At 45.8% G+C, this 21,525-nt stretch overlaps 2 protein-coding genes across 3 annotated transcripts in view; one reads left to right on the top strand and one right to left on the bottom strand.

Annotated features, from left to right (window-relative positions):
- LOC143986537 (NACHT, LRR and PYD domains-containing protein 3-like) overlaps nt 1-8,174 on the bottom strand; it is a 177,532-nt gene extending 169,358 nt beyond the window's left edge. For both annotated transcript variants that reach the window (XM_077484900.1, XM_077484905.1), the window contains exon 1: nt 8,083-8,174. The gene's annotated coding sequence lies outside the window, so the exon portion shown is untranslated. The remainder of the gene's footprint in view (nt 1-8,082) is intronic.
- LOC143986539 (NACHT, LRR and PYD domains-containing protein 3-like) overlaps nt 1-21,525 on the top strand; it is a 535,368-nt gene that overhangs the window by 504,082 nt on the left and 9,761 nt on the right. The gene's annotated exons all lie outside the window — the stretch shown is intronic.

The following is a 21,525-nucleotide window of genomic DNA, read 5'->3' as shown; positions in this document are numbered from 1 at the left end:
TCAAGGGGACTGAGCCAAGTCATTGGGGGATTAATAGCAGAGTACAGGCCCAAACAAATTCAGCCGCTCCTTCGAGGGTCAGTGCTACAAAAGGGTGCAATTAGAGCAGCTAAGATAGAAAACGAAAGACACGTAGTGGAGGAGAGCAAAAAAAAAAAAATCCCAAGAAATTCTTTAACCACTACAATACCGGGGGGCACTTTCACCCCCTTCCTTCCCACACCAATTTTCAGCTTTCATCGCTCTCACACTTTCAATGACAATTGCGCGGTCATGCTACGCCGTACCCAAATGAAATTTTGATCATTTTGTTCACACAAATAGAGCTTTCTTTTGGTGGTATTTATTCACGACTCAGTTTTTTATTTTTTGCGATATAAGCAAAAAAAGAGCGGAAATTTTGAAAAAATAAAAAAAACATTATTTTCTTCTTTCTATTTTAAAAGAAATCCAATAAAATCGAATTTTGTCATAAATTTAAGCCAAAATGTATTCTGCTACATGTTTTTGGTAAAAAAAAAAAATTGTAAAGTGTATAATAATTGGTTCGTGTGATCACGGACATATGTACGCAAATGATCATGTACAGATGTGTGCAGGTGATCACAGACATATGTGTGCAGATAATCATTGGTGACATGTGATTTTACTGTTACATAAGTGGGGGACATGTGTTTTTATTATTTGGGGACATGTGTTTTGAGGACATGTGTGGGGACACTAGGTTGGTGATCAGTGAGTAAAAAGCTCATATTCACTGATCACCAGCCGGCTGCAGTGATCTGTTCTCCTCTCCTCAGCGATGACTTCTGTGTGAGGAGAGGAGAGCCGATTGCCTAGCAACCGGCTCTGTGTTTACATCACATGAAGGCTGTGATTGGACACGGCCGTCATGTGATCAGGAGGCCCAATCACAGAGCTCTCCTGCCACTTGGAGATGCGCCGTGTCCGGGTGACACGCGCGCATCTGGATCGCACAGCTGCGTGTGTCTGCGTGCGATCCCCCTACTGAACGGGACATTCATGAACATCTACTCAGAAGAAGAGAGCGCCCACCCGGCCGTATATATGTACATTGGCTGGGTGGGAAGTGGCTAAGTATATAAACAGTAAAAAAGGGAGGACAGCCCATATTGGCCCCATAAAGAATGTGGAAGGACATCTGGTTACAAAATATGGAGATATGGTGAAGGTATTGACTTTATTCTTCTCCTCAGTCTTCACAAGGGAATTGGGGGCTTCAGTAACCAAAACTGCAGAGTTTATCCTCATATCACATCACAGGAAGCACCTCCATGGCTAACAGAGGACAGAATTAGAAATAGACTTGAGAAACTTACCATTAGGGATGAGCTTCGTGTTCGAGTCGAACGTACGTTCGACTCGAACATTGGCTGTTCGTGCGTTCGGCGAATTCCGAACGTTTTGGCCGTTCGCGTCAAAATTCGAGTGACGCGCACGCGGACCACAATGCACTGCATTGGCGCAGTGCATTGCTGCCCGATGATTGGCCAAGCATAGCGGCCGTTTACCACGTGATTGCTCCGTCAAATGACGGAGTGATCACTTGGAAACAAACTGGCGTCATGTTATGACGCCTGTTCCTCCCTCCCCTTTCTGTACCGATCGGTACAGCGGAGGGGAAAGAGATCGGTGTCAGCAGCGATGTGGGCTGCATCTGCAGTGCCCACATCGCTGATCACCGAATTTAACCCCTCAATTCCCTGCCAATACTCTGCAATACCAGTGCATACTCTGCAGTACCCTGCCATTACTCTGCAGTACCCCGCCATTACTCTGCAGTACCCCGCCGTTACTCTGCAGTGCAGTACCCTGCCATTACTCTGCAGTACCCCGCCATTACTCTGCAGTACCCCACCATTACTTTGCAGTGCAGTACCCCGCCATTACTCTGCAGTGCAGTACCCTGCCATTACTCTGCAGTACCCCGCCATTACTCTGCAGTACCCCGCCATTACTCTGCAGTGCAGTACCCTGCCATTACTCTGCAGTGCAGTACCCTGCCATTACTCTGCAGTACCCTGCCATTACTCTGCAGTACCCCGCCATTACTCTGCAGTAACCCCCATTACTCTGCAGTACCCCCCAATACTCTGCAGTACCCCCCAATACTCTGCAGTACCCCCCAATACTCTGCAGTACCCGCCATTACTCTGCAGTACCCCCAATACTCTGCAGTACCCTGCTATTACTCTGTAGTACCCCGCCAATACCACCGCCAATACTCTGTAATACCCTGCCATAAATTGCCATACCCAGCCATACTCAGAGATACCCAGCCATACTCGGTGATACCCTGAAATACCCAGCCATAGACGCCCCCCACCCCTCACCGCCCTCCGGTGCTTCTATCAACTCGCCAGTACAATCAAAGCCAGAATCTTTTTTTTATTTTTTATTTCAGGCTTCCCAGCCTAGAGGTGAGATGTGGGGTCATATTGACCCCCCAGATTTCACTGTAAAGAGGACCTGTCACCCCATATTCCTATTACAAGGGATGTTTACATTTCTTGTAATAGGAATAAAAGTGATCAAAAATATATTTTTGGGAAAAAAAATGTCAAACTAAAATAAATAAAGTAAAATGAACAATAAAAAAATAAAATAAAAATTAAAGCGCCCATGTCCCCATGTGCTCGCATGTGCCACACATGTGAGGTGTCGCCGAGAATGTTAGAGCGAGAGCAATAATTCTAGTCCTAGACCTCCTCTGCAACTCAAAACATGTAACCAGTAAAAAAATATTTAAAGCGTCGCCTATGGGGATTTTTTAAGTAGCGACGTTTGGCGCCATTCCACGGGCATGTGCAATTTTGAAGAGTGACATGTTTGATATCTATTTACTCAGCATAACTTCATCTTTCACTTTATGCAAACATTGGGCTAACAAGTGGTTAATAATAGAGCTTGCAGTCAGTAGTGTTAGGAGATAGTGCGTGCTGTCTGCGTGCTCTGTACCCAGTACATACCGCTATAATATAGGGCAGGCCCCTACTTTCAAACATCCAACTTACAAACATCTACTTGCAAACGCAAGGAGACAGCAGCGAGTGAGATGAAAAAAGATGGACGACAAAACAAATTATACAGGGGTGATAACCCTTCCCTATGTTTTCCAAAAAGCTTAAAGATATTTTTTTTGACTGGAGCTACACTTTAAAAATGTACCGGTTGAAAATGGCAAACAGATTCAACTTAACACAACAAACCTACACAGTCCCTGTCTTGTTTGCACCGCCTGTATACTGCTGTTCTGAGTATATAGGGCCTGGGGGCCATACGCATTTCCTTTTTTTAATATGGGTACGGGGTTCCCCTTAATATGTGTACAAGACCCAAATAGGCTGGTAATGGGCAGGGAGGGCTACCCATGCCATTTTTCTGAATGATTTTCAACCATATTGCAGGAACCAGATATAACATTAAAACCGCAAGCAGTTTTAAATGGTGTTATTTCCGTTTAATGTCATTTTGTGCAGGGACTGTTCTAAACACGGGAAACACGTGGCACTTCACAGGCATACTACAGACACCCCCCAGGCACCATATTTAAAGGAATATTTCACTTTTTTTTTCACTTTAATCGTCATTAAAATCAGTGCTCCCGCCAAAACGGTAGTTTTTAAAACTTTTTTTTTGCAGTGACCCATGTCCCCTGAGGCAGGAGGCAGGTCGCCAAACCCTTTTTAGGACACTATCTTGCATATTAGCCGTTAAAATTAGCACTTTCCAATTCGAACGTTCGAGTCCCATAGACTTCAATGGGGTTCTAACGTTCGTACCGAACGCGGGGGTCGTTCGCAAGTTCTGGTGCGAACCGAACCGGGGGTGTTCGGCTCATCCCTACTTACCATTAACAAATCACTAGCTCCAGATGGCTTGCATCCGAGGGTACTTAGGGAACTCAGTCAAGTAATTGCCAGACCATTGTTCCTAATTTTTACTGACAGTCTACTGACTGGAATGGTACCAGCTGATTGGAGAAAAGCCAATGTAGCACCAATATTTAAAAAAAGGGCCCAAAATACATCCCTGGAATTACAGAAATAGTATGTAAGCTCTTGGAGGGGATGATAAGGGACTATATACAAGATTTTAGTAAAGAGAACGGTATCATTAGCAGTAATCAGCATGGATTCATGAAGAATCGTTCTTGCCAAACCAAACTATTAACCTTCTATGAGGTGGTGAGTTGCCAGCTAGATAAAGGAAGGCCCATAGACGTGGTGTATCTGGATTTTGCTGGATATTTCTGGATAATAAGATACGTGGCTACTCATTAAAATTAGAAGAAAAGAGGTTTAACCTTAACCACTTGCTGACCGCCGCACGACGATGTACGTCGACAGAATGGCACGGGCAGGCATATGGGCGTACATGTACGTCCCTGCCTTCCCGCGGGTGGGGGGCCCGATCAGTCCCCCCCGGTGCCAGCGGCGGTCGGTATCCGTTCAGGAGCGATCCGGGATGAGGGGGCGGCCATTCGTTCATGGCCACCCCCTCGCGATCGCTCCTGACGAATAGAAGTGAAGCGTGACATCACTTCCTCTCCTGTAATGTAAACACAGGCAGAGGAAGTGAGGTAATCTCTCCTCCGTGTCGGTATTTTTCGTTCCGGCACAGAGGAGAGAGGATCGGTGAGTTGCACCAACACACCACACGTACAGTAGAACATGCCAGGCACACTCTCACCCCCCCTTCACCCCCCGATCACCCCCCCAATCACCCCTGCACCCCCAATCACAGTGACACAATTGCATTTTTTTTTTTTGCATTGGTGTCATTTATGACTGTAATAACTGTTAGGGCAGTTAGGGTTAGCCCCCTTTAGTTCTAAGGTACCCCCCTAACCCCCCCAATAAAGGTTTAACCCCGTGATCACCCCTCGTCACCAGTGTCACTAAGGCTGGGTTCACATTGCAGCGGTTTATGAGAACGGATGTGATTTGCACCGCACTGCAGTGCAAATCACATCCGATCTCTGTGCAATTCGAGTTCAGCCATACAGATAGTATGGCTGAATTTGCGTCGCACCCGCCGCAAACTCGCACGGGACCCTTTTTTTGGTCCGCAGCAGAATCAGATCGCATGGGTGTTCACACCATGCGATCCGATTCCTGTCCGAGTTTGCAGATCGCACTGCGATATGCGAACTGATCTGAGGGTGTCATTAACATTTCACTGACACTCCCAGCAGTTTGCATAGGGCAGTGTGATACGGGAACCCGCCGCGGATTCGTGGCGTTCCCGCATCGCTCCAGTGTGAACCCAGCCTAATAAGCGTTTGTTTTTCTGATTGCTGTGTTAGTGTCACAGGTGACGCTAGTTAGGCAGGTAGGTATTTAGGTTCGCCACAGCTTTTTATAGCGCCAGGGACCCCCATATACTACCGCATAAAGCCCCCTGATTGCCCCCTAGTTAACCCTTTCACCAGTGATCACCATATAACTGTTACAGGTGACGCTGGTTGGTTAGTTATTTTTTTAAGTTTCAGGGCACCCGCCATTTATTACCTAATAAAGGTTTAACCCCCTGATCACCCGGTGGGTGATATAAGTTTGAGGGTCAGATAAGGTCTGCGTCGCCCCAGGCAGCGTCAGGTTAGTGCCAGTACCGCTAACACCCATGTGCAAAGCATACACCTCCCTTAGTAATATAGTATCTGATCAGATCTATATTAGCGTCGCCAGCAGTTTAGGTTTCCCAAAACGCATTGTTAGCGGGATCAGCCCAGATACCTGCTAGCACCTGCGTTTAGCCCCTCCGCCAAGCCCAGATCAGCCCACCCAAGTGCAGTATCGATCGATCACTGTCACTTACAAAACACAACACACATAACTGCAGTGTTCGCAGAGTCAGGCCTGATCCTGATTTTTTTTTGTAGCGTTTTGATACAGTCGCTGACAGCCTAGGTGCTTTTTTACCTGTGAGTCTCACTAGTGTACCCCTAAATTTAGGGGTGTCTACTTTCCAAAATGGGGTCATTGGGGGGGGTTTGTGCCATCTTGGCATTTTATGGCCTTCAAAACTGCGATAGGTAGTGAGGAGTAAAATCAAAAATTTACACCCTTAGAAATCCTGAAGGCGGTGCTTGGTTTTCGGGGCCCCGTACGCGGCTAAGCTTCCAAAAAGTCGACCACATGTGGTATCCCCGTACTCAGGAGAAGCAGCAGAATGTATTTTGGGGTACAATTCCACATATAACCATGGCATGTGTGAGCAATATATCATTTAGTGACAACCTTGTGTAAAAAAAAAAAAAAAAAAAATGTTGTCATTATTCAATCGCTTGAGGCAAAAAAAAAAATATTCAATGGGCTCAACATGTACAATAAGAAATATAAGCTTTGGCGCTAAAACCTTACCTAACGTTCACCTTGGTGCCGAAAAATTTAAATGTGCAGTATTCTAATCAATATTATTAATAAGCGGCCTTAAAAATAAAATAAATAAATAATGTGAACTAATATGTAATATTAGTGGTATCTACCAAATACCATATGTATGCCCCTGATAAATGCGTGTTAATATAAATAAATAAATGACGGTTAAAATAAAGAAAAATAAAGAAAAAAATGTATGTTGAAAAATGCCCGTTGGCGTGCAACTCAAAAGTGCACATGTGCTATAAAAAGTGAAAATCATGCAAAAGGTATAAAATGTGAAAATCATACAAAAATATTAATGCATATGTGTTACATGTGAAGGATCATATACAACCCACAATCATCAATAATAAAAATCCATAAACAGTGTTCTGTACTATAAGTCCCAAGAGTGATAGTCCAAAATGATCATAAAAATAACAAGAAAAAGTATGTCAAAGGGAATTCTTTCAATGCCCAAACAAATTTTTTAGAATCGCATCACTCAAATTGCTGGAAAAACGCATAAGATCTCTTCAAGTAACAAAGGATAGAGTAAGGTGACTAGTGCAGAAAGGGTTAAGGAACATTCCTCTCCGGTGCGCCACTCAGTGTCAGGAGAATGATTGCGCTCACCAGACAAAGAACCCTCAAAGGGTTAGCCGAGCAGTCACAGTATGAGCCACTGTGCAGCTTTCCTTTGGACTCTGTTCCTGCTGTGCTGGGGGAATGTTCGCCCTTTTACTTCATCAAATAGTCCGTTTAGCAAGTGCATAGGAGAGGAAACAGAAATACATCCATAGTGCAACACTATTTTTTTAAACAGTTTATTTGTTTAAAAACCAAATTACTCACAATCTCCAAAGAGACAATTCGCCTTTCAAATAGCTGCGCCGGCGTTGTAATCTGTATGCCAATGTAAGGTGCACGTCCTAGGCCACGCCCTACGCGTTTCGTCAGCACGACGTCATCTGGATGGGCTCAACATGCCTCTTATCAATTTCCTTAGGGTGTCTACTTTCCAAAATGGGGTCATTTGGGGGGGTTTTGTACTGCCCTGCCATTTTAGCACCTCAAGAAATGAGATAGGCCGTCATAAACTAAAAGCTGCGTAAATTCCAGAAAACGTACCTTAGATTGTAGATGTGACAACTTTTGCGCAAACCAATAAATATACAATTATTGACTTTTTTTTTACCAAAGACATGTGGCTGAATACATTTTGGCCTAAATGTATGACTAAAATTGAGTTTATTGGATTTTTCTAATAACAAAAAGTAGAAAATATCATTTTTTTTCAAAATTTGCGGTCTTTTTACGTTTATATCGCAAAAAATAAAAAAAATCGCAGAGTCAGTCAAATACCTTTAAAAGAAAGCTCTATTTGTGGGAAAAAAAGGACGCAAATTTTGTTTGGGTACAACATTGCATGACCGCGCAATTACCAGTTAAAGCAGCGCAGTGCCAAATTGTAAAAAGACCTCTGGTCATTGACCAGCAAAATGGTCCGGTCTGAAAGTGGTTAAAAAAGAAAAGAAGGAAATAATGTGCTTCAATCATCCTGATACCATAACAACCATGGTGCCGGGATGATTGGAGCGCCCACCAGGTGTTTGGAGTATCTTTATCTGCTGATTGATAACCTTTCTGGAATACATATTTGTATTGTGGTGTAGGAGATACAAGAAATTCTTACCTCTGTGACACGCTCAGACGGATCTCGCAATGTTTCACTTCCTTATACAGTCTCTTGTATATATCACCCCATCCCCCATAGCAGGAAATCACGTGTTTTCCGAGCTCTCCGAGAGGGACGTGTACAGAGCAGAAGAATAACCTCGCCCTCTTATTACTATCACAACTTTTTTTTGTACAAATCCATATGCAAAAAAAAAAAAGTTTGTGTATTTCAATAAACCTCATTTATACCATTGTGTTGTCTTGCTTACTGGGCATTTAAACCCCCTGCTGCCCAGGCCAATTTTCAGCTTTCAGCGCTGTCACACTTTGACAATTGTGCGGTCGTGCTGCACTGTACTCACATGAAATTGTTATCATTTTCTTCACACAAATGGAACTTTCTTTCTTTCTTTAACCACTTCACCACCAGGCATTTAAACACCCTTAATAACCAGACCAATTTTCAGCTTTCGGTGCTCTAACATTTTGAATGACAATTACTCAGTCATGCAACACTGGACCTATATGAAATTTTTGTCCTTTTTTTCACACAAATAGACCTTTCTTTTGGTGGTATTTAATCACCGCTGGGTTTTTTATTTTTTGTGCTATAAAAGAAAAAATACAGAAAATTCTGTAAAAAAATGAATTTTTCTTTGTTTCTGTTATAAAATTTAGCAGATTAGTAATTTTTCTTCATAAATTTTGGCCAAAATTTATACCACTACATATCTTTGGTAAAAATAAATACAAATTGGTGGATATTATTTGGTCTTTGTGAAAGTTATAGAGTCCACAAGCTGTGGTGCCAATATCTGAAAATTGATCACACCTGAAGGACTGACGGCCTATTTCAATTCTTGAGACCCTAACATGCCAGAAAAGTACAAATACCCCCCAAATGACCCCTTTTTGGTAAGAAGAAATTCCAATGTATTTAGTAAGAGGCATGATGAGTTTTTTGAAGTTGTAATTTTTTCCCACAATTCTTTGCAAATTCAAGATTTTTTTTAACTTTTTTTTTTCACAAAATTGTCATATTATCAGTTTATTTCTCACACACAGCATATGCATACCACAAATCACACCCCAAAACACATTCTGCTATTACTCCCGAGTACGGCGATACCACATGTGTGAGACTTTTACACAGCGTGGCCACATACAGAGGCCCAACATGCAGGGAGCGCCATCAGGCGTTCTGGAGCACCCAGGACAATTCTGACATTTCTCTCCTACATGTAAAAATCATCATTTATTTGCTAGAAAATTACATAGAATCCCAAAACATTATATATGTTTTTTTTTAGAAAAAACCCTGGAGAATACAATGGTGGTCGTTGCAACTTTTTATCTCGCACGGTATTTGCGCAGCAATTTTTTGAATGTTTTGTGCTTAAAAAAAAAACACAGTAAAGTTAGCCCAATTTTTGCATAATGTGAAAGATGAAGTTACGCTAAGTACCGTATATACTCGAGTATAAGCCGAGATTTTCAGCCCCTTTTTTTAGGCTGAAAGTGCCCCCCTCGGCTTATACTCGAGTCACCGCCGCCTGCCTACCCGATCAGCATGTCGTGCAGACAGACGGCGGCCATTCCACTATTCAAAAGCCGCGCCTCCCTGTCTGTGATAGGCGGAACACTCAATTTCCCAGCAGTCAGTGGTCCGCCTATCACGGACATCCGCTCATTCTCATACTACGGACGAGAGGATGTCCGTGATAGGCGGAACACTGACTGCTGGGAAATTGAGTGTTGCGCCTATCACAGACGGAGGCACGGCTTTTGAACAGTGGAATGGCCGCCGTCTGTCACAGACGAGGAGAAGAGGTGCGGCGATCCTGGCATGGCCGCCGTATGTTTTTACATGCAGATCGCTGCAGAAGGACACAGGCTGCAGAAGGACAAAGAGGCACAGGACACAGGTAGGCTGGACACAGGGATGGACACAGTGATGGACACAGGGATGGACACAGTGATGGACACAGGGATGGACACAGGGATGGACACAGGGATGGACACAGGGATGGACAGGCATGTCTCACCCTCGGCTTATACACGAGTCAATAAGTTTTCCCTTTTTTTGTGGTAAATTAGGGGCCTCGACTTATATTCGGATCGACCTATACTCGAGTATATACGGTAAATAGATACCTAACATGTCATTCTTCAAAATTGCACACGCTCGTGGAATGGCGCCAAACGTCGCTACTTAAAAATCCCCATAGGCGACAATTTAATTTTTTTTACTGGTTATATGTTTTGAGTTACAGAGGAGGTCTAGGGCTAGAATTATTGCTCTCGCTCTAACGTTCGCAGTGATACCTCACATGTGTGGTTTGAACACCGTTTTCATATGTGGGCGGACTTACATATGCGTTCGCTTCTGCATACAAGCACATGGGGACAGGGACGCTTTAAAAAAAATATATTGTTCATTTTACTTTATTTATTTTAGTTTGACATTTTTTTCCCCAAAAATAAATTTTTTGATCACTTTTATTCCTATTACAAGGGATGTAAACATCCCTTGTAATAGGAATATGGCATGACAGGTCCTCTTTACAGTGAGATATGGGGTCAATAAGACCCTGCATCTCACCTCTAAGCTGGAGAAGCCTGAAAGAAAAAAAAAAAAAAAAAGATTCTGGCTTTAATCGTATTGGCGAGTCGGTAGAAGCACCGGAGGGCGGAGGGAGGGGGGGTGTCTATGGCTGGGTATTGCAGGGTATCACTGACTATGGCTGGTATCTCAGAGTATGGCTGGGTATCTCAGAGTATGGCGTTGCAGAGTATTGCATTGCAGGGTATTGGCGGGTGTTGCAGAGCATTGCAGAGCGTTGCAGGGTATTGGCGGGTGTTGCAGAGAATTGCAGAGCGTTACAGGGTATTGGCGGGTGTTGCAGAGCATTGCAGAGTGTTGCAGGGCATTGCAGAGTGTTGCAAGGTGTTGCAGGGCATTGCAGAGTGTTGCATGGGCATTGCAGAGTGTTGCATGGGCATTGCAGAGTGTTGCATGGGCATTGCAGAGTGTTGCAGGGCATTGCAGAGTGTTGCAAGGTGTTGCAGAGTGTTGCAAGGTGTTGCAGGGCATTGCAGAGTGTTGCATGGGCATTGCAGAGTGTTGCAGGGCATTGCAGAGTGTTGCATGGGCATTGCAGAGTGTTGCATGGGCATTGCAGAGTGTTGCAGGGCATTGCAGAGTGTTGCATGGGCATTGCAGAGTATTGGCAGGGAATTCAGGGGTTAATTTTCGGTGAGCAGCGATGTGGGCACTGCAGATGCAGCCCACATCGCTTCTGACACCGATCTCTTCCCCCTCCGCTGTTCCGATCGGTACAGAGAGGGGGAGGGAGGAACCGGCGTCATATGACGCCGGTTTGTTTACAAGTGATCACTCCGTCATTTGACGGAGCGATCACGTAGTGAACAGCCGCGATGAGCGGCCGTTTACCGTGATCCGTGATGGTCACGGATGCTCTCGAGTGCGCGCCCCAGGGGGCGCGCGAGAGCGGAATTCTGGGAGGACGTCATATGACGTCCTCCCAGAGTTAAACAACCGCCCTGAAGCCGTCATTTGGCTATGGGCCGGTTGTAAAGCGGTTAATGTAAGAGCAGCGCGACACCAACATACTTTTTATTTTATATTTAGTGGATTCGGTGAGATCCGTTTCGGTGGTCGCAGCAGCACTTGGTATTTATTAAACTGCCAGTGATAGAGCAGGAATACAACTTACCATTTTACTATCTGACCATTACACACACCGACCTACCTACCTGACACATATACTGACCTACCTGACCATTACACACACCGACCTACCTACCTGACACATATATTGACCTACCTGACCATAACACACACTGACCTACCTACCTGACATACAGTATACACTGACCATTACACACACTGACCCACCTGACCATTACACACACCGACCTACCTACCTGACATATAAACTGACCATTAAACACACTGACCTACCTACCTGGCATATACACTGACCATTACACACACTGACCTACCTACCTGGCATATACACTGACCTACCTGACCATTACACATACACTGACCCACCTAGCTGACTCCTATTTACTGCACTACTCATCCCCCCCACACAGCTCACTGTAGATACAGAGAATACACCCTCCTTACCTCTGCTTCATGGACCATCACCTCCGGGGCTCTCCTCTAGTGATGTCCAGTTCATGAATGAATCGGTTCTTTTCAGTGAACTGGATGAATCAATTCCTCTGAGAGATCTGATTCGTTTGAAACATTTCACTATGACCTCAGTACATAGCAGAGCAGGCCTGGTAATATGATCCTAGAGAGAGCTCCGCCCCTCCCTGCAACCAATCAGCTGACTCAAAGCACAACGACACTCAGGAACTGGATACAAACTTAAAACAAGAGTCCGGAGTTCTCAGTACACCGAGATAAAGAATGATTGGAGTTTTTAGAAGGCCGTACACTGGAAGAACCGCGAGTCCCACCAGTAGAACAAAACACTAAACCAATGAGGTGGCAGCAGTGATCAGGTGGTACGGACAGCCTGAGGCCCTTTCACACTCGCGCCACTTGTCCTGCGACTTGAGACTGCAAAGTCACATGACAAGTCACATGACAAGTCACACCCCATGATTTCCAACCAGTTCACTTCATATCTGTGCCACTTCAACGTCATTTTTGTACTACTTTTGTGCGACTTTGATGCGACTTGTGGCAGAGACCTCCAGATTACACAGACATCGCTTCAAGTCGTGGAAAAAAATCATGGCAAAAGCACTTGACTTTCAAGTCGCACAAGTGTGAAAATATCCTTAGTGATTGGATTTTACTACCAGGAGTACTTCCCCATGATAGTAAAATCTGATCATCATTCCTGCGCATGCGCTGTAAAGACTACGGGCAAATCTGATGGATAGCAATGTTACCTGTGAAGTTGGCCCATCAGAATGCAGGTCACATGCACAAAAACCCGCTTTTCATTTAGGCTCCGCCTCCACTTGTGCGACTTGTCCTGTGACTTTGTACTCTATGATTTCCAATGAGTATTATTCATATCTGTGCGACTTCATAGTCCTCCCTGCACTACTTTGGTGCCACTTTGATGCAACTTGAGCTCCACAGACCTCCGGAATACACAGGCGTTGCTTTAAAGTCGCATCAAAATTGCGGCAGAATTGTGCGACTTTCAGGCTGCGTTAGTGTGAAAGTTGCATTGATTCTTTGGCGACTTGAAGCCACGCCTGTGTATTCTGGAGGTTTATGGACCTCAAGTCACATTAAATGGGACCAAAGTAGTGCAGGGACTACTCTGAAGTGGCTGTGACTTGAAGTGGCACAGATATGAACGGTACTCATTGGAAATCATCGGGTACTTCCTGTCATGTGACTTTGCAGTCCCAAGTCGCAGGACAAGTGTCACAAGTGGAGGCGGAGCCTAAATGAAAAGCGGGGTTTGTGTGCATGTGACCTGCATTCTGATTGGCCAACTTCACAGGTAACATTGCTATCCATCAAATGTGTGGAAACCTCGGCTCAGGGCCGGTCCGTGCAATGCGATTTCCTCCATACAGATAGTATGACTGAAATCGTATCGCATTCGCACTAAACTCGCACAGGACCCTTTTTTTGGTCCGCACCAGAATCGCATCGCATGACACCCATGTGATCCGATTCATGTCCAAACTGACACTTGGCAGTGCGACATGCGAGCTGAAATGGGGGTGTCGCTAACATTGTATGACACTCCCCAGCAGTTCTCATGTGTCGTTGTGAACTGTTGTGTGAGTCGGGTGCGATGCAGGAACACGCAGTGGAATCGCAGGATTCCCGCATCACACAAGTGTGATCCCAGCCTGACACAGCTGTTTGTGTGTCACCAAAATTCATGACACCGAGCTCATCTGACACCAATAGACTTGTGCTCTGCACCAATCAACTACATCAAAGTAAATGTCTGGAGGAGGAGCTGCCAACCTCCTGTGTGACTCTTCTGATTCCAATCATTTAATATGTAGAATCAGAGCTTCAGTTCTCTGCTTGTCAGGAGACTCAGCGAGTGACCCGAAGATCCGAAGAATCCATTCATTGAATCATTTCATTCCACTGAGGAGATCCAAATCATTCACTTTACAGATCCGACCTTCCATCTTACATGTTCCTCACAAAGTCCTCAGAGACATAGAGGGGGGAAGGGCTGCTGCAAGAATTATTCACACCCCCATTGGCTCTGCCCATGACTCCACCCCCTTTGCAATATGTCACCCACCTGACCATTACACACACACTGCCCCACCTACCTGACACATACACGGACCTACCTGAGCATTACACACACAAACCTACCTACCTGACACAAACACTGACTTACCTACCTGACACATACATACACACACTGACCTACCTACCCGGCACATACACTGACCTACCTGACCATTACACATACACTGGCCCACCTACCTGATACACACACTGACCTACCTGACCATTACACACACACACACTGACCTACCTACCTGACACATATACTGACCTACCTGATCATTACACATGCACACTGACCCACCTACCTGACACAAGCACACATACCTGACCATTACACATACACTGACCTACCTGACCATTACACACACATTGACCTACCTACCTGACACATATACGGACCCATCTGACACACACACACACTGACCTACTTGACCATTACACACACTGACCTACCTGCCTGACACACACACACACACCTACCTGATCATCAAACACACACTGACCTGACAATACACTGACCCACCTACCCGACACACACTGACCTACTTGACCATTACACACACACACTGACCTACCTACCTGACACAAACACACACACTGACCTACCTAGATGACACATATACTGACCTACCTGATCATTACACACGCACACTGCCCTACCTACCTGACACACACACAGACCTGGAGGCGGGGTTTACATGTGAGAGGGGGAGGGGTCACATGGCAGCCAGTCTAGATCACATCAGGCTGTGCTTCCTTCACACCCCCAGACTGGAGGCTCCAGTCCAGTCCCTTTGGCAGCACAAGTGATTGCAGAGCCCTTTAGAGGTGCCCTGTGATTCCACTCTCTGCTCTCTCCTCCTGGATCCTGCTGGCTGCATTCACTACACAAAGAAATCCGCCCCTCCCCCATGTGTAGCAGAGAATGCCAGGGGCCACACAGGAGTTCAGCAGGTCAGTTTGTTGTGTGTGTGTATATATATATATATATGTTGTGTCCCACAATGAAGACTGGTGATTTCCCATAAATCTGATCTGTTTCCATTCCTGGGCTGCGTATTCTGTGCTCTGCAGAGAAGTTCTGGTGACTCTTCACTTGCTGCCACTTACCTCCCCGCTCTGCGGCCACCACCCTTCTATCCAATCCCCAGCCTGCTCATACCTAACATAGTGAGGAGTGATTGGATGGAGACCATTTCTGAGCATTTTTATATTACCAGCCCATCCCCCAATGGTCACGTTATTAATTTAGGTAGGTACAGTCACTATCTATTGAAGTATATGTAGGTGGGCCATTATTCATTTCTCTTCTTGCAGCTGGTGCTCTGGGTACTTTTCTTTGATTTATGTGATCCTCTCCGTGTACCCGGTGTGTCTCCGTGTACCCGGTGTGTCTGTGTACCCGGCGTGTCTCAGTATACCCGCTGTGTCTCTGTGTACCCGGTGTGTCTCTGTGTACCCGCTGTGTACCCGCTGTGTCTCTGTGTACCCGGTGTGTCTCTGTGTACCCGCTGTGTACCCGCTGTGTCTCTGTGTACCCGGTGTGTCTCTGTGTACCCGGTGTGTCTCTGTGTACCCGCTGTGTACCCGCTGTGTCTCTGTGTACCCGCTGTGTCTCTGTGTACCCGCTGTGTCTCTGTGTACTCGATATGTCCAGGGCCGGATTAACATAGGGGCTTGTGGAGCTGAAGCTCCAGGCCTCTCCCTCAATATAGGCCCATGCCAGTGGTTTATCAATATCTGTAGCCTTCTTGAAGGAAGAGGAGCCCTCTGTGCCCGGCACACATGGAGGAGACAAGTGTCAGTCTCTGCAGATGTCTGACTCCTATCACAAGATCTGTTCCACTCACACACATCCTCTGTGTCTGGGAGCTGTGTGGGGGAGGGGCGCTGATGTTCTCCTCACAGCAGGAGCCCGGGAGGAAGGACATCTCCCATGCTGCTGACATAAGGTTAGTCAATTTGTCAGGGAGGTGTTATGTAATTATTGTGCTAGGGAACACACTTCTGCTTCCCCCTGTAATGTGCTCTCTTGTACCCAGTGCCCCCATGTAGTGTGCTCTCTTGTGTCCAGTGCCCACCATGTCGTGCTGTGCATTGCAGTGCCCACCATGTCGTACTGTGCCCACCATGTCATGTGCATTGCAGTGCCCCATGTAATATGCTGTGCCCAGTATGTCATTTGCTGTGCATTGCAGTGCCCTCCATGTAATGTGCAGTGCCCTCCATGTAATGTGCTGTGCGTTGCATTGCTCTTCATGTGATGTGCAGTGTCCACTATTTCATGCTGTGCCTTGCAGTACCCACCATGTAATGTGCAGTGCCCACCATGTCATGTACTGTGCCATGCAGTGCCCACCATGTCATATGCTGTGCCTTGCAATGCCCGCTATATAATTTGCTGCATGCAGTGATCCCGCCATGTAATGTGCGGTGCCCAACATGTAATGTGCTGCTCCTTGCACTACCCACCATGTCATGTGCAGTTCTGACCATGTCATGTGCTGTTCTGTGCCCACCCTGCCATGTGTTGTGCTCAGCATGTAGTGTGTTGTGCCCACTGTGTAATGTGCTGTGCTGTTCAGCAGTGCCCACCATGTAATATGCCAGTCCTAACATGTAATGTGCAGTTGCATTGCCCACCATGAAATGTGCTATGCCATGCAGTGCCCACCATGTCATGTGCTGTGTCATGCAGTGCCCACCATGTAAATTGCTGTGCAGTGCCCACCATGTCATGTGCTGCACCATGCAGTGCCTACCATGTAAAGTGCTCTACTCACCATGGCATGTGTCGTGCAGTGCCCACAATGGAATGTGCTGTGCAGGGCTCACCATGTCATGTGTGGTGTCCACTATTTAATATGCTGTGCTCACAATGTAATTGCCTGTGCTGTTTCATGCAGTGCCCACCAATGTGCCCAATGGAATGTCATGTGCGGTTTCCACCATTTAATGTGCTGTGCCCACGGTGTCATACAGTGCCCACTATGCCATGTGCAGTACTCAACATATAATATGCTGTGCCCACCATATAATGGGCTGTGCAGTGCCCACTTGTAATGTGCAGTGCTCACTATGTAATGTGCTCAGCTGTGCCCACCATGTCATGTGCTGTGTTGTGCAGGGCTCACCATGTCATATGCGGTGTCCACCATTTAATGTGCTGTGCCCACCGTGCAATGTGCTGTGTTGTACCAACCATGTCATGTGCTGTGCCCACCATATAATGTACTGTGCCTAATGTGCTGTATTGGGCAGTGCCAACCATGTAATTTGCTGTGCTTTGCCCACCATTAAATGTGCTGTATCTGCAATGTACTATGCTATCCCCCCTGTAATGTACTATGCTGTGCTGCACCCCCTCATCCTCTCTCTTTCACCCTGTTCTCTCTCACCACCTTCATATCTCTCTCTCTCTCTCTCTCTCTCTCTCTCTCTCTCTCTCTCTCTCTCTCTGTTGAGAGTCTGTGGAAGTGAGTGTCCCTCACTGATGAGTACTTTGGGCAATGTAGCAGGAAGTGGTCCTCATCCTCCAGGACCCCCTGGTCACATTGCTGGCACAGTCTACTCTCCCGGGGCTTGTAGGTCTGTCTGTGCCATCCTAGCTGGATTTCCAGGCTGTGGGCGCTCAGTCTGTACAGGCTCATGGTCTGTCTGTCTTTGGGGTCTTGTAGCACCTCCAGGTATGGGGCCAGTTTGTATTCTCTCTGTAATGACTGGTAAACAGTTAGTTTTTTGGAGTTTGTTATTTTGTTTCTCCATTCCCCAACATATTTTTCTTTGTAGTCATTCATTATGTTTTTTATTTGAGATTTTGTCAGACCACCTTGTTGATAGTTTGGAATAGATAAGGTGATGAGTTGTTGCAGGGCACATGGTTTGGACTGGTCCTTACTGTTCAGTAAGGCTTTATGGTGGTATGAGTTGGGACTGCTGTTTTGTAGGTGGTCCCAATATGATAGAGCCCTCTTCTGTACTGTGAGAAGTAAAGGAAATCTGCCCAACTCGGGTCGGCAAGCACGGTTGGAGGTGCTCCGATGGACTTGGAGGAGATGTTTGCAGAATTCCAGATGGAATGTTTCTGTTGGGCTGGGGTCCCATTTGGATTGGTCTGGGTAGGTGACAGGACCCCAAACTTCACTGCCATAAAGAAGAATTGGGGTGATGACGCTATCAAATATTCTGAGCCAGACTCTCACTGGTGGTTTTAGGTGGTACAGCTGTCTCCTGATGGCATAGTAGGCTCTGCGTGCCTTGTCTTTTAGTGCCTCTATGGCTGGCTTGAAACTTCCTGATTTGTTCATTTCTAGGCCGAGGTACGTGTAGCTGTTAGTTTCATCAACAGTGCAATTGTTTAATTTAAAGGGAGGGCTCTTTGTTTGTTTTGTATTTTTCTTTTGGAACACCATGATTTTTGTTTTGCTTGAGTTGATTGGTAGTGCCCATGTGGCACTGTATTTTTCTAGCACTTCCAGGCTGTCTTGTAGGCCTTTCTCTGTTGGTGACAGAAGTAAGAGGTCATCCGCATACAGCAGGAACTTCACCTTGGTGTCGTGTAGACTCAGTCCTGGTGCTGGGAAGACTCTAGAGCTGCAGCCAGTTCATTGGAACTTCACCTTGGTGTCGTGTAGACTCAGTCCTGGTGCTGGGAAGACTCTAGAGCTGCAGCCAGTTCATTGGAACTTCACCTTGGTGTCGTGTAGACTCAGTCCTGGTGCTGGGAAGACTCTAGAGCTGCAGCCAGTTCATTGGAACTTCACCTTGGTGTCGTGTAGACTCAGTCCTGGTGCTGGGAAGACTCTAGGGCTGCAGCCAGTTCATTGGAACTTCACCTTGGTGTCGTGTAGACTCAGTCCTGGTGCTGGGAGGACTCTAGAGCTGCAGCCAGTTCATTGATGTAGATGTTGAAGAGGGTTGGACTTAGGCTGCAGCCCTGTCTAACTCCTCGGGCCTGCCGGAAATGTTTGGTTCTTTTCCCATTCACCTTTACGCTGCAGCTGTTCTCAGTGTATGAACTCTTAATAACATCGTATGTTTTCCCTCCTATTCCACTCTCCAGTAGTTTGAGGAACAGGCCTGGGTGCCACACGGAGTCAAATGCCTTCTTGAAGTCCACAAAGCAGGCAAATATCTTTCCCTGTTTTGTATTGTGGACATGGTTCTTGATGAGGCTGTGCAGGGTGTAGATGTGGTCTGTAGTGCGATGGTTTGGCATGAACCCTGCCTGACTTCTGCTGAGGACATTGTGTTGTGTGAGGAAGTTGAGGATCCGTTTGTTGAGGATACTGTTGAATAGTTTTCCTAGTGTGCTGCTGACACATATCCCTCTGTAGTTGGCTGGATCGTACTGGTCTCCACTCTTATGGATGGGAGTTATGAGGCCTTGGTTCCATAATTTAGGGTAGTAACCAGCACTCAGGACCAGATTGAACACTTTGCATATTGCAGCGTGTACATCTGAGGAGCCGTGTTTAATCATCTCTGGCAGGATTGCATCCATCCCGCTGGATTTTTTGGTTTGCAGGTTTTGGATTTTCTCCCTAATTTCTTGGGGTGTAACCGGTACATCGAGGGGGTTCTGGAAGTCCTTAAATTTTTCCTCCATATCATTTAGTCTTTTGATAATGTCTTTTTGTTCTACAGTACCTCATAGGTGTCTGGTGTGAAATATGGGGACAATATGGGGCAATATATGCTGCACACAGGTAGATGTCTGACTGAGAGGTAAGAATGGAGCTGCTTATTCTTAGCCAGATGTGGCTCTCACCTTTTTTAATTGCACTGATGTTCCCATGCAGCTCCTCCTTATACCAGACAAGTATTCCTCCTGAACAGCGACCCTGTTTGATGTTCTTATCTTTCTGTGCGGGGACAGAGAATTCCCTATAGCCAGTAGGTACTGATGGTTCATCCTGTGCCCGGCTCCATGTTTCCAGGAGGATTTGTATGTCTGTCTCACATAGTCTTTGCTTGAAATCTGGATCATTTACTTTGGATCCGAAGGCTGACGCATTCAGACCCTGAATGTTCCAGCTACTGATTACTAATGATGTCATTTATTGTTTGTGTATTTATATACCTTGTAATGGGTAAATTTCCTGGGACAAATCGGGTTATGGGTGATTGTCGTTGTCTTTTTTTGCTTTATTAGCTGTCACATAGTTTATTGCATAATGTGCTCAGGAGGGTTCTTATCTCCTCCTTTTCTCTTCTCTGTAGTGATCTTGACATCCATCTTGGGGCGGGTGGTTTGCTCCATTCTTGCCATCCTCATGGCCCTGTTTTTTGGCTAAGTGTATTGTTGCTGTATTGTATTAGTGGCGAGGTTTGGGGTCTTGCAGTTTTAATTGTGTCTGTCTGAGAATGGGTTGTGCCGTGCTCAGGTTTGTGAGTTCTCTCAAGAACAATGTCTTTGAATTCTCTTGCCAGGTGACTGACCCCTTGTTTGTTCAGATGTTTGTTGTCATAGAGGTGTTGGGGCATTATAGAATGGTGTTGTGCCAGGTGAATGGAAGTCTTGGACCTGGTTCTGTCTGCCAGCTCTGTGTTGATTTGTTCAATTATGTTGTTTGGTATGTCTCTCCTTGGAAGAATGGAGGACAGAATTACTTTGGACTGTGGGAATTTTTGTTGTGCGGTCTCTGTTAGTTGCAGTAATTTGTCCGCGGTAGTGTCCTGTTGTTCCTGGATGTTGTTTGTGCCGGTGTGTATGATGATGTGTTTGGGGTTAGTGAAAAATGGATTGTTAATGACTCCTGTTGCCTGTTCAATTGTGGAACAGTGAATTTTGGAGACTCTTGTTCCTGGGAAGAGCCGTTTAGTGTTGAGGTATTTCCCATTTGAGTCTATTATTAATACAATTTCGGGAGTTTGTTGCCTTTTCTTGTGGTCTGATAACGGCGTGTTTGGGCTTTCTAGACAACTGGGGTTGTCTTGGCTGTTGCTGGGCTTTGTAATGTTCATTTTAGGGAGTTGATGAGTCTCACCAGTCTGTTGCTTGTTAATGGACACTCTGTCTGTATGTACTTTTAATTCTGTTTCCTGGTTGTGGAGTATCATTTGTGATTTTAGTGTATTTATTTCTTCCCTCAATTGAGCGTTTTCTTGTTGTAGCTGTTGCATCGTAGATCGAATTTCTAGTAGGGCAGACTTGTGTTCTGATTTGATTGTGTTCAGCTCTTC

This window comes from Lithobates pipiens, unplaced genomic scaffold (assembly GCF_037356315.1).
Source record: "Lithobates pipiens isolate NorthernLeopardFrog02 unplaced genomic scaffold, aLitPip1_a1.2 Scaffold_167, whole genome shotgun sequence".
Lineage (NCBI taxonomy): Eukaryota > Metazoa > Chordata > Amphibia > Anura > Ranidae > Lithobates > Lithobates pipiens.
Note: the sequence above shows the minus strand (reverse complement) of the source record. Positions and strands in the feature narration are given on the sequence as shown.